The 9727-nt window shown below is 47.0% G+C and overlaps 1 pseudogene; it reads left to right on the plus strand.

Annotated features, from left to right (window-relative positions):
* Window positions 1–215: 215 nt before the first annotated feature.
* Window positions 216–4534, plus strand: LOC136464869 (uncharacterized; annotated as a pseudogene).
* Window positions 4535–9727: the final 5193 nt, after the last annotated feature.

Below are 9727 nucleotides of genomic sequence, written 5' to 3' on the forward strand. Positions count from 1 at the left end.
GTCGCTTTTTTTTCTAGGGGCAAAAATGTCTTTTTAACAGCCAGTTAACACCACTAGTTAACGGATTTGACGGTAGTGTCAAATTAGGGATAAAAGTTGAAGTGGGTGTTAAATAGAGAACGAAGAAAATTTCACAACCAAGAAAGGAACGACTCATCTTTCCGGTGTCAAATAAGAATTTTTTTTTTAACTTTTCCATTCCATCACCCCAGCGTGCGCGCTGCACTCTCTCCCTCACCCCGTTCTCTCTCGTGGCGACGGCGACGACTGGGCGTCCGTTGCTGCCGCCCTACGCGCCATGCGACCAGGTCTTCTTCGGCCCCTTCGCCGGCGACGAGCACCACCAGGTACGCCCACCCCTTGGCCTTCCCTTCCTGCTGTGCGAAACCGACCACCCAAACCCTAGCCTACTATTTATATTCGGATCTGATCCAACTACGAGTGTTTATGCATGAATTTTGCCTACTAGCTTCGATCGCTTTGTAAAAATTGTCGGGTGGTGTCCTTCACCGGGTCCTCCCCTGTGCGCGGCGACCCTACCGATCGGAATTCTGCTAACTCCGTTCCTCCCTGGCTCGATTAGGTTCCTCGTCTCCGGCGCGCAGTGCAAAGCGGATCGATCTCAGCTCAGCACGGACCTTACGACTTGGATCTCGCAGGTCTGGTTCAGTCCCTGTACTGGGAAGAATCGTGCTTGCTCCTTGCCACCACAATCATGCAGAGCGGGGGCGAGATGAGGCCTGTGCACAACAGCGTTGATACAGTGAACACTGCTGCTGTTGCCATCGTCACCGCGGAGAGCCACACACAGCCTCCTGCAGAACCGGTTTGTGCTTAAATATCTTATCACAGCATGTTTTTGTTATTGACGTTAGAAGCTTGTGATGTCCTGCATGGCCTTTAGTTGGATGACTTGTGTGTAGCTTCCTTTAATGATTGCGTAGCTGAAGCAGCTATGTACGTGCAGGGTTTGCGGTGTAACGGTTATGCTTAATCATCTGTGGCTGCTTGTTTGTGTGGCTTTATATGCATGGCAAGAAAATTACATCTCATAGGACACGTGTCATGGAGCGTTTCTTGCATGTACTTCAGTAGGCATTTGATTGTATTATTGCAATTTGCAGTTAGTAACGGAAGGATGTTGTTGTGTAGTCAGACTCTCTAGATTTTGGTTGTCAATAAGTTTGTCGGGTATTTAGGGTGTAGATATAAAATTTAGATGCATGGATTTTCCATTCAATGAGATTGGACTTCAGTTTGTTTTTAGTTTTATACATAGAGTACAACAGTAATTAGGGGGTGTTTAGATCTCTTCCGGTTTGGAAAATGGACACTGTAGCACTTTCGTTTTTATTTGGCAAAAATGATCCAATTATGGACTATTTAGGCTTAAAAGATTCGTCTCGTCAATTATGGGCAAACTGTGCAATTAGTAATTCTTTTTATCTACATTTAATGCTCCATGCATGTGCCGCAAGATTCGATGTGACGGGGAATCTTGGGAAATTTTGGATTTTGGGTGGGATCTAAACAGGGCCTTAGTGGAAAGTTGTAATTTTGGGACCGTGTCAGTGTTCGAAACTACATCTTATGTCACTGGATTGAGTGGTCAGTCTTTTTTTTTCCATAAATATATTTTCCATAGGTTTTTGGTGTTACAAAGGGAAATGAATGTTTACAGAACTTGGCAAGCGAAGAGAATAGGAGAAAGCTTCTGATTTGTTCTTGCATTCTCCGCTTTGCTTTGGGGGGTTGGGGATATGGCTCAGTTGGTACATCCCTGCACTTGCAACTGGGTTGCTGAGATTATGGTTGGCTGTATAATTTTTGAAGGCTTCGGACCTGAGGATTCTTGCTAGAGCTAGAAAGCTTTTCTTATCTTTGGTGGTATAGGTGCAGCTGTAGAATGTTGATGTTGGTCTATTCATTTGTACGTCCGCTTTTAGTATCTATGAAGGAAAAATTGTGGGCTATGCTCTTCACCTAGTTAGATTTGTTAATGTTCTTTTGTTGCATGAGGAAGGTACATCAGGAATGAGACAAAAGTTTGGTCCCTGCATTACATTTTTCTTGGAACTTCGACACATGCTCTGTTTTCTCATCTAGAAACTTTATAGGATGAGTAGTACATTTGACATGTACAGATTGCCTTATTTGTACCTCTTCTGTTTCAAAGGGGACATCCAAGCGTACTCAGCTCACCTTGAGGGTCTAGTACGCCTTGTCGCCTTTGAAACCATGGTTTGTACAGTTTCAGGCACTGAGAGTATGCATGAAAAGGCATTGTAAATAGCAAGAGAATGCCTCGGAAAAAGAAAGGGGGATAGCTGAAATGGTCAAATTGAATTATTCGTTGGACTACATGGGACAAAAAGATGCTTTCGCTGCTGGCGATATGTCACCAGCTGTTTCTATCTATTTTTAAATTCCAACTTTAGGTCCTATTGTTTATTTTCTAATACAGGTTGGTGTCTAGGTTTTCATCTTTATATTTGTTATTAGTCCACCCTCCCTCTTCCAGCTTGTTTGTTTCTGAGGGCCTGTGATTTAAACTTATGATTGTTGTTCTCCAGAGATTTCAAAATGGTACCTTGCAGAATTGGCAATCATTTCGTGGATTATACATTATACACCCGTTAAAGTTTATCTTTGAACTTCAGTTTTAAATGAAAGCAAATTTCCCTCCATGGTGATACCATTGTTTCAGAACATGTTTAAAAAGCCTGTGTCTTTCTCCATCCATTGCAAATATCTCTGGGGTGTTCTTTTTAGCCGTGGTGATGCCATTTTCCTTTTCTTTTAATGTTGGATGCAGCAAAATAGCACACAGGCATTTGATTGATTCGCTGAGATATTGTGTCTGATTGATAATGTGTCTGATTGGACACGTTGTGCTGCAATCTGACTGATGATTACATTACACATAGGTCTTTTATTCTCTCATTCATATGCAGTGCAGAGTCATCTCATTCTGATTCTTGGTTTTATATCATCACCAAGTTATGCTTCTTTCTGTGTTAACTGCTCCTTTTTGTTTGCAGAGAAGGAAATGGTGATCGGTTGAGCGTGTACTTCTGCTTTGGATCCGAGAAGAATGGCCGGCGCATGCGCGTCAACCATGCCGCACTTGTCCCAGAACCTGCACCTCAAAGGACAGATGCACCTGTCGCCTCCTGTGTTCCCCTTTGTGGCACCTCCATCCTCTCCTGCTTCTTTCCTTCAATCAGAACCCACATCAATCGTACAATCACCAAGGGTTGGAGCTCCACCTTTTTCGCCCCTCTCACCGAATTCCCAATCCCCCATGGGGACACCATCCATCTTTGCTATTGGGCCATATGCACATGAGACACAACTAGTCTCACCTCCAGTGTTCTCGGCCTTCACAACTGAACCATCAACGACCCCTTCCTCTCCGGAGGTTCCATATGCAAAGCTTCTGACTTCGATCAACAACAGCAAGAATGGTGAAACTGGTGATCTTCAGTCGTATGCAAACTACCCAGACGGCCCAATTGGGCGCCTGATATCTCCAAGCTCAGGTTGTTCTGGCACTTCCTCCCCATTCCCTGACCCTGAGATGCTGGCTTCCTCACGCAGCACTTTACACTCATTCCCAGTTCGTGAGCCACCTAAGATATTGGATGGTGAGGGCGTTGCAACACAGAAGTTGATACCCCGCCATATGCGCAACGGTGGGTCCCTCTTGGATGGCCACATCACAGCAGCTGTACCAGTTGTTGACTTCTCTGCCTGACTTCAACCCAATGAGCATGCTATGGATCATCGGGTGTCATTTGAGCTGACCGTCGAAGATGTTGCGCGCTGCCTAGAGAAGAAGACTGCAATTCCTGGGGATTCTGGCACGGCATCTTTCCACCTTGCGCCCACCAGCAACGGTGATCACCTCGACGAAACATACCATGACTTGCCTGAGAAAGCAAGGCGGTCCCTGTCCCTGCGCCTGGCCAAAGAATTCAACTTCAACAACGTCGATGCTGCTAACGTGGAGCCAAGCGTGGGATCTGACTGGTGGGCGAATGAGAAAGTTGCTGGGATGACATCTGAGCCAAAAAAGAACTGGTCCTTCCACCCGGTGGCGCAGCCTGGGGTCAGCTAACCTTTGCACTGACCATAATAATCTTTTTACAGGATGAAGGAATTAGCTTCTTTTACTTCTGCTTCAGCGCTCGATTCAGCAGGTATGACTGGGGGGGGGGGGGGGATGCCAACTTGTGCTAAACATGCAGTTAGTGGCAATTCTAAATTTAGATAGTAAGTAATCGGATGTCCATCTAATATCGTCATGGGATACTAGAAGGTTTATTCTGGGGGGGTGTTTGGATGTGACAAACCGCAAACTCTTTTGGTTTAGGGTCGGTCGGAACTGTCTGTGTCTCTTGTATCCTGTGTATGTACTGACTTGTTGTCCTGATACCGTTGATGTGTTGTGTATGTACATAATAAAGTGGTTTTAAATTAAAAGGGTACAACTCTTTCCTTTGATCAGTAGCCAGATGTCTGATCGTTACCCTCCGCCCCCTTAATCTGTGTGCTGCGCCGTTGGTAGCAAATCAAATTTGTTGGTACTCTCTTCATTCTAAATTATAATACGTTTTGTCGTTTCAAGATATCTTAGACTTTGCTATGCATCTAGATATACAATTATGTCTAGATATGTAGTAAAATCAATGCATTTAGAAAAGCAAAGGCGTCTTATAATTTAGAATGGACAGAGTACTATTCAGTGGTCTGGTTTCGATATTATTGTTATTATGTTGTTATTATTCATCTGTTGGCTCTGGGCCCTGCCCTTGTGATAAGATGATGTTGGAAATCGTACAGTGTCTGTTCATTCTATTACGGTTTGCGAATCAGAAAAATGGTGGGGATTTTACATCCGTACCAGAGATGACAGGGTCCCACGGTGGACAGAGCTGAAGGAGGTTCTCAACTCAAGATGACAGGGAGATGGTCTGGCCGGCCCCACCAGAGATGACGGGGGAGTTTGAGTACGTATTTGGCCAAGCCTGACGGGCAATAATGCTTTTGCTGCAAAATATCATGGCCGGGTTGGCCATCAGTTTTGATTACCGTCGACGATATGACTGGCACCAATCTTGTCTTGTTCAAATTTATTCCGAAACCCTAATGATGAGCTAACAGCTTACAGGAATATATAATTCCTCAAGTTCCAACTAAACTGGCGATCGAGAGGTGACATTTTTTTTTTCACAGCACCTAGAGTTGAGGCGCCTGATGTAAGTAATATGATAAGCGAAGAATACTGAAGAAATCACGAAATGGTCAATCAAAATAAAAATAAGCTGGGCGTAATTAGGGGGAATTTGGAGTGGATGATGAGCTAGACAAGTTGGAGCGTAGACGGATGATGCTGGTCCGACACCAACCCCGTCCCCTCCCATCTCATCAATAATTTAAGCTACCGGTCTCTTCTTCCGATCAGCCGCCGTCGCCTCACCGCCGGTGAGCCTTAGGGCGCCATGCGTGCATCACACCTCCGTCGCCGTCTCCGGGCCCGGTGACCGGCCGGCGGCCTGGTTAGTTGTTTCTTCCTTGTCGTGGATCAATCATTGCGTGCCGTGCTGATGGATATCAATTAGTAGCTGGATTCAGCGACGAAGCCAGGAATCGACGAAGCTAGGGCTGGCTTTCTCTTCTTCTTCCTCCAGCCCCTCCTTGCTTTCTTCTTCCTCCTCATGGCGGTAGCCCGGGCTAAGCCCGGGCTCCATGTAAATCATGGCCGTAGGGGGGGCTGGAGCACGGGTAGCCCCCCGCTGGCTTCGTCGCTGGCTGGATTGGTCATTGAACTAAGCATGATGCGTGCAAACAAACTGACGAGTGGCTCACCGGGCAGCAGCGATCAACTTCCTATCCCATGTCACACATCGACCCGGAGTATAATAATAATAATAATAATAATAATAGTGTAATTTACAATTCTAAGTTTATAACATTGTTGTCCAATCCCTGCTAAAGCATCTGAACCGCCTCGCATGTGGCCTATAAAAACTCGATCCGCGATGGCTAGACAACCCTGGATATTTCGGCTTAAGAAGAAGATCTTCTCACGCGGATCGAGAAAATCCCTGAATTCCTGCTCCACCCATACACAGCGGCGCCGCAGCTCCGTGAGATAAGCCAGTCACAGACCTGTGCTTTGGATGTGGAGGCAGACGAAGAAGGTCCCCCCCCCCTAGTCACTACGGCCGAAGCCACGAATAAAGAGTAAGTCCCTTGGGACTCGAACTCTGACCACCTCAAGGGAAAGGTACTGAGCCTGCACTAACCAGCATGTGGCGTGTATATATATATATATATACCTCGCATGTGTATATAACTATATACAAGTTGTGTCTTCTCTCCTTGTAGTCTATGTCTCTTCTTCTTCTTCTTTGAGGTGGGGGGGGAGTACTCTATGCCTTCTTAATCCATCAATTAGTGCTACGAGCACGACATCTAGTGTGTATGGTGTACGATCGTCTCTACCGGATCAAATTATACATTTCAGATACTGTACATACATTAACTATAGCTGAATTTAACCGTATCTTTTATGTAGGTATAATTTACGTATCACGTTCTAAAAAATACTCCACGTGAAGCTCAATTTTGTCCCTCAATTATCTAAGTGCCTGCTTCAGTCCTCTAAAAGTTTCTTTTCATTTCAATCTCGTCCTTTGTCCTCCTTTTTTTCAAAAAGCCATGGGCAAGAGTAATGTCCTTAGGAGGTGAAGACCTCATGACAACACCTCCAATGAATAGCATGGCGCCAAAGACGTCACCATTGCTGGTCGCGGCAGAGAGCCGGGCAAGGCATTCACCCGGAAGCCCCCACCTCCTGAACCCTCACACCCAAGCACATCAGTAAGGAGTTTTATTGGGTGAAACTACAAACATGAATAGACTCTTTTGCCCTCTCGTATCTTGTTAGGCTAGCCCGATGTCCAGCTGAAAGGTCCTTGTGTGGTTTTGATAATTGAGTGACAACCTAGGTGAACTAATTGTGTTTATGTGAGATACATAGGTGATTAGTCCACAGGTACATGTGTGTGAGCAACATATGCCATAAAGGTGAAAATGGCTCGGAGATGTTGCAAAGCTCACACATGTGATGATGAAGGAACTAATTGCACATGAGACATGACATTGAGTCATGTGATCAAGGTGGAGAAGATCAAGACAAGACTTGGCTTGATGGACCGGTTGCAAGCGTGAAGGGCAAGTCAGAAGCTTTGGAGCGATGGACCGCGTGGCGGTGAAGCTTAAGCAAGACTTAGCGCCGATGGACGAAGGCAACGGTGAAAAGCAAGTAAAGTCAAGATCGATGAATCAATACGGTCACATGATGATATGGAGTGAATCATATCATTTGGTGATTGGTTGGTGCATGTGTTGCATCAACATTGGAGGAGAAGGAATGGAATGCGCAAGGCAAAGGTATAACCTAGGGCATTTCATTTCACTGGTCATAGGTGTGTAGAGAAGTTTATGACCGAGTTTAGGATAGATGGCCGTACTATCAAGAGGGGCAAATGTAACACCCCTCGTGTTACGATCTCGTTTAGCACCACGATTTAGGTCTAAGTAAAAAATTTTGAAACGAGTTCTCGGAAATTTTGATTGAAAACGTACTTATGCGATGAGTGGATCCGGTGACTCAGTTTTGTGGACTCGAATCGACGCCCAAGTTAAATTCCTTAGTGCGTAGAAATATTTAGTAATGTCCGATAACGGTTCTAGCAGATAACTAGCGAATGACTTGTTTAATTGATTAAGCATGAAAATCAACTTTTATAAATAAAATAAAATCCATTAATAAATAAAATGATATATATATATACTCACGTGTTTGTTTTGATGAGCACGCTCAGTGAAAAGCTTTGGTCTAGTGACATGCTTACGTTTATGTATAGACTAGTTTTAGCCCCTAGATAATTGGTAACGTACCCGCGACAGCTGTCATCCTGACCGCTCAGAATCAATCACCAGATTTACTCACGCCGCGCTGTGCTGTCGAGTCAATTGCTTGCTTTTTCTTTTTCCCTGTCTGCTTCTATGCCGTGCCATAGCGCGTGGGGCATGTGCCGTCCTCACTACTTCCCCTCCCTGCGCTCCTTCTTATGCATGCCAAGGCGGAGCTATTGTTTGTCTCTGCTTGTCCTTGTCGCCTCTGCTACGCCAAGCCGTCTAGCTTCGCTGCTCACTTGTTTCTTTTGAATCAAGTTTCTCTGTTCTTGCCCGTGCAGTCGAGCAACGTGGCTGCATCGCCAAGTCCTTTCTAACTCATCGACCGGACCACGTGCTCGGACAAGTTCGCTCAGGTCTCCTCGTCCTTTTTTTCTCTACGCCGTGTCCACTCCCTTCCTGTGCGTCACAGGCGCACCTCTACCGGCCACGCTGTGCCATCCTACCTTGTCTCCTCATCGTGCTTGGAATTGGTGGCGTGCTCGCACAAGTTTCTCGCTTTTCCTTTGCTCGTCTCTGCCTTGTCTTGTCTCCGCCGAACCGCTGCTCGCTCTATCCCCTTGCCTCACTTCCTTTTTCTCTACCGTGGCATCGCCGTGGCCAAGCCAAGCCATCCAGCGATAGAAGGTCCTTGCTCATTTGCCTACCCCTGCGCTTGGTAGCCGAGCATCCGCTCCTTTGCCCTACACGCCAGCACCATCGCTGTGACAGCGCCGCCCGTACCTTCCTCGCATCGCGCGCCCGTGGCCGTGCTGCCCTACGCCACATTCCTGCCGTGGCAGCACCAGCATCAACTGGGCCTGCTCCCCGCGCGTCGTCCGTGCTTGTCCCCTCGGCGTCCGTGCTCTGCACCCTGGTGTTCACGCCGCGCCACCCGCCCGCCATCACCGCGCGCGTGTGCACTCCCCTCGGTCCCATGCTGGACCCACGGCTCTATGGCGCTGCTCCTTCCGGGCCGCATTGACTTAGCCGCGCTGGTCCACTGATCCACGCGCCTCACTCTCGACGCCGTCCATGCTGGTGTCGGCCTTTCTCGTGCGTGTGACCCTAGCCCCGCGCTGGCCTGCTGCCCTCGGCGTGTCGTGCCGCAGCACCTTGCCACCCTCCCGCGCTGTCTGCGCTGGAGCCACCATGGCCGCTTCCATCGCCGCCACCGCACGCGCGCGAGCACGCCAGGCCCGCTCGAAGCCGTGGAGCTGTCCTACAGCACCGCCTTCCTCTTCCCTGCCCCGCAGCGTTTGCTCAGGGCCGCGCTCACCGTCGCCGAGCCACCACGTCTGAAAGGTCCTAATGGCTAGAGGGGGGGTGAATAGCCTATTAAAAATTTCTACAACAACACTTAACAAACCGGTTAGACAATTATGAGGCGAAGGGAGCGTTGCGCTAGCCTACTAAAAAGCAAGCCACCTACCACAATTCTAGTTTATGTAGTTTCTATCCACACAATAACTATGTCACTACACTAAGTTAGTATGCTCTCAAAAGGCTAACTAAAGAGTCACACTAACCAAACTAACAAGCTCTCACAACTAGCTACACTAAAGAACTTGATAACTAGTTTGCGATAATGTAGAGAGTGAGCAAAATAGTTATACCGCCCTATCGAGGAGTGAACCAATCAATCACAAGAATGAATACCAATGAAAACCAATCACCTCGAAATCAAATAATGAACACAATGATTTTTTACCAAGGTTCACGAGCTAATTGGCATCACACGCCAAACCCTCAATAGGGT

This window comes from Miscanthus floridulus, chromosome 7 (genome assembly GCF_019320115.1).
Source record: "Miscanthus floridulus cultivar M001 chromosome 7, ASM1932011v1, whole genome shotgun sequence".
Classification (NCBI taxonomy): domain Eukaryota; kingdom Viridiplantae; phylum Streptophyta; class Magnoliopsida; order Poales; family Poaceae; genus Miscanthus; species Miscanthus floridulus.